This window comes from Benincasa hispida, chromosome 2, assembly GCF_009727055.1.
Source record: "Benincasa hispida cultivar B227 chromosome 2, ASM972705v1, whole genome shotgun sequence".
NCBI classification, from domain to species: Eukaryota; Viridiplantae; Streptophyta; class Magnoliopsida; order Cucurbitales; family Cucurbitaceae; genus Benincasa; species Benincasa hispida.
This window is the reverse complement of record NC_052350.1, coordinates 47594048-47598290: the sequence shown is the minus strand read 5'-3', so window position 1 is coordinate 47598290 and position 4243 is coordinate 47594048.

Sequence of the window (4243 nt, the reverse complement as noted above, 5' to 3'; positions counted from 1 at the left end):
GTAAAGCGGTGACTTGGCTTCCTGCAAACATATAGTTAAAATATCCTCTTCTACCATCTTGGACGATGTTAGTGTGTGTAATTTGCGTCAATTCATAATTTATTGTATTTCCGCAGCTAATTTTCATACAATCAACGCATATTTTCTCTCTTTTGGCCGCAATATCTGAATAAGGCAATATAAATAACTTGTATTTCTACAAGTTATCACACCCCCAAATTTAGATATATGCTTGTCCTCAAGCATATCTTCTACTAAGACAATAATGCTAAATTCCTCTCCTATATTTTTATGTCGATTGGCTGCTTCGAATGTTACACTTAGGCACATTTCTTAACAATGCAATTTCCTTCTATCCTTGCTAATTCTGAATAAAGCCCTATTTTATTCTTCTATATAACAAAATTCTGCTAAAAATGCTTTTCTAATTTTGAAAATAGAATGTTTAACTCTTCTTTATCAAAACAACTTGATATGTCTATATACAGTGGTCAAACTTTGCATTATTTATTATAGACTGTTGGTCATGGTTACACTCTTCATTTGGTTTGTTCTCACGGGTGTCATACGAACATCCAACTACGGTTGTGTGCCAATTTCAACTTTAACTCATGATATTCAGAGGAGTTGTCTCTTGCATTTATTTTTCTTTTCTTTTATTGCGTTGTTCTTGGAAACCCACCTTCGTTTTGGCTTGCTTCTACGGGTGTCATTCGAACATCCAACTACAAGCAGGCTTCTTTCACAACCAAACTCTTATCAGGTTAGGAACATTTTTTAGGTTTTCCCTTGCGCTGATATTGGCGTTTGGCATAAGAATTTTTTTTTTTTTTTGGAAATTGAAAATGAACGTATTTTCTTAATCATCGCATATTCTTGATCTTATCTGCTCAGACCTTCCCCACCCCCAAATTTAAAGATAAGCAAGGTTCTCATTGCGTTGTTTGGATAGAATAGATAAACACTTAGACTAAAAATTTCAAAAAGAAGGTTTGAGCAGAACTTTGAAAGATAAAAGGTAAAGTATTGCTAAACTAAAAATTAACTAAGTGTTAGTCAGAATTTACAAAGTATGGGAAATGTTTCTAAGTATAAACATATATTACATCATGGCAACGCAATGAATAACGCAAAAGCAAAAGATCAGAATATCACAAATATTGACAAAGGATGATAAAGAAAAAGGCACAGGCAGAAAGAAGTGAATCTTTACTCAATTGTATTGAATATTAACAAAGTATACAAAGAATTAAAAATTAACGCAATACAAAAATTGTTCCTATACAAAGAATTAAAAATTAACGCAATACAAAAATTGTTCCTATACAAAGAATCAAAGAATTTCGTTAACTTTTTAAATTTGATTCAGATGGGTGCATGCTAAAATTTAACACCTCACATCTAATAATGCAAATACATTTTTGCTGAGGACGGGCAACAACGCATGCACTCCCGCAACACACCCCTTAACTAAACACATTTCTGGAGGATACCTCAACATAGTGCATTTAGCTAAGGACAGGCAAAGGACACATATGCGCGCAACATACCCCTCAACGCAATGTATTTGGGTGTAATGGACGCAAGGTATCTCTTGTTAACTCACAATGCACCCATCATCGCATTACATACTAATTTCTCTTCCTTTTATGTTATAAAAAATGCAAGTCGAAAAGACTTTGCGGTGTCTAATGTTTCATCCAATCATTCACAAAAATTAAAGAACAACGCTACTAATGTATATAAACTAAAAGAATTAAGCATGACATGAAAAATCAAATTGAACAAAATTATCGAAAACATCAAATGCTACTTCTAAAAAGCAGTAAATAACATGATTTAGAAAGTAGTAAAAGAAAACTGTAAAGAAAGCAAGTAAACATAGATAGGGATGCTGATTGAAAGAAGTTCCCAGACTTACCATAATCACTTCCCCTGTAAGCGGTTTAATCCTGCATGCCCAAGTCAATGGTGTCCATGCGTCGCTCGAAGTCGCCTCCATAGTATGGCTTAATCTGTTGACCATTGACTTTAAATGTGTTGTTCCCGTCTAAAGTTGTTAGTTCCACTGCTCCGTGAGGAAAGACAGTCTTGATTTTGAACGGCCCAGACCAACGAGATTTCAACTTTCCTGGGAATAATCGCAAACGAGCGTTAAATAGTAATACTTGTTGACCTTTGATGAATGTCCGATCATTTATGCGGTCATCATGCCACTTCTTGGTTTTCTCCTTATAGATCTTGGCATTTTCATAGNGGTCATCATGCCACTTCTTGGTTTTCTCCTTATAGATCTTGGCATTTTCATAGGCGTCCCTTCGCCATTCGACCAACTGATTCAATTGTAGCTTTCGAACTTCTCCCGCACTTGCTAAATCAAATTGCAGCTTCTTGCATGCTCACATCGCCTTATGTTCCAACTCGAGTGGCAGATGACAAGCCTTTCTAAAGACCAGGGCATACGAGGACATATCAATTGGTGTTTTATAATCAGTTCTGTATGCCTACAGTACTTCATCAAGCTTGGGTGACCAATCCTTCCTGGAAGTAATGACTACCTCTCCAAGATAGTTTTGATTTCTCGGTTAGGAATCTCTGCCTGCCCATTAGTTTGTGGGTGATAAGCAGTCGCAACTTGATGGCTAACGTTAAATTTAGTCAACAGGTTGGCAATTATGTGGTTGATAAAATGAGAGCCCTCATTGCTGATCAAGGCCCGTGGGGTCCCATATTGAGCAAAAATATTCTTCTTAAGAAACTTCGCCACTGTGGCCGCATCATTCTTGGCACATGCGATAGCCTCAACCCATTTTGATACGTAATCAACTGCAACCAAGATATAGTGATGACCTTTTGATGGTGGAAACGGGCCCATGAAGTCAATTCCCCAAACATCAAATAATTCCACTTCTAAGATTAATGTCAATGGAATTTCATTTCTCTTTGACATATTCCCCGTTCTCTGACATCTGTCGCATTGCACAACGTGGGCTTGGGCATCCTTAAATAGTGTTGGCCAGAAATAGCCGCACTGTAGGACCTTTGCGGCGGTCCGCTGCCCCCCGAAGTGTCCTCCATATGGAAACTCATGACAAAGCTCTAGGATGTACTTGACTTCGTGCTTAGGAATGCATCGACGTAATATATGATCAGGACCAAGTCGATATAGGAATGGGTCATCCCATAAATAAAATTTGACATCATGTCTTAGCTTCTTCTTCTACTGGTAAATGTAGTCATCTGGTATTTGACTACAAACAATGAAATTCACGATGTCCGCATACCAAGAACATTAATGCCTACTGACATTAGCAGCTCATCAGGGAATCTTCTTCAATATCTTTTTCATTACCTTGAACCTCGCAATTCTCCAGTCTTGACAAATGATCCACGACTTGGTTCTCGGTGCCCTTCCAGTCTTTGATCTCTAGAACAAACTCTTGCAGAAGCAACACCCATCGTATAAGCCTTGGTTTTGCATCCTTCTTTGTCATCAAGTACTTGATTGCAGAGTGATCCATATACACCACAACGTTTGTTTCGACTAAGTATTCGAAATTTCTCCAGTGCAAATACCACTGCGAGCATTTCCTTCTCTGTGGTTGTATAGTTCTCCTGCGCATCATTTAACATTTTACTCGCATAATAAATAGGATGATATACCTTGTCCTTACGCTGACTTAACACTGCACCCATAGCATATTCGCTCGCGTCACACATCAACGCAAATGGTTGCGTCCAGTCCGATGCAACCAAGATGGGTGCAATGATGAGCGTATCTTTTAATGTGTTGAATGCTTCGGTGCATGCGTCATCAAAGTTATATTCTCGGTTAGCTTCAAGAAGCGCACTTAGAGGCCTTGCGATCTGGGAGAAATTGCGAATAAATCTTCTATAAAACCCAGCGTGTCCCAGAAAGCTCCTAAGTGTTTTCACGTTCACTGGTAGGGGTAGCTTGGAAATTGCGTCAATCTTTGCCTGATCGAATTCCAATCCTACCTTAGAGATTTTGGGACCCAGAAATATTCCTTCTTCCACCATAAAGTGGCAATTTTCTCAGTTCAAAACAAGATTTGTTGCCATGCATATCTTCAAGACCTTTTCAAGGTTAGATAGACAGGAGTCGTAATTATTGCCGAAGACTGAAAAATCATCCATGAATACCTCGACTGACTCCTCCAAGTAATCTGAGAATACTGCCATCATGCATCGTTGGAAAGTGTTTGGCGCATTGCAGAGTCCA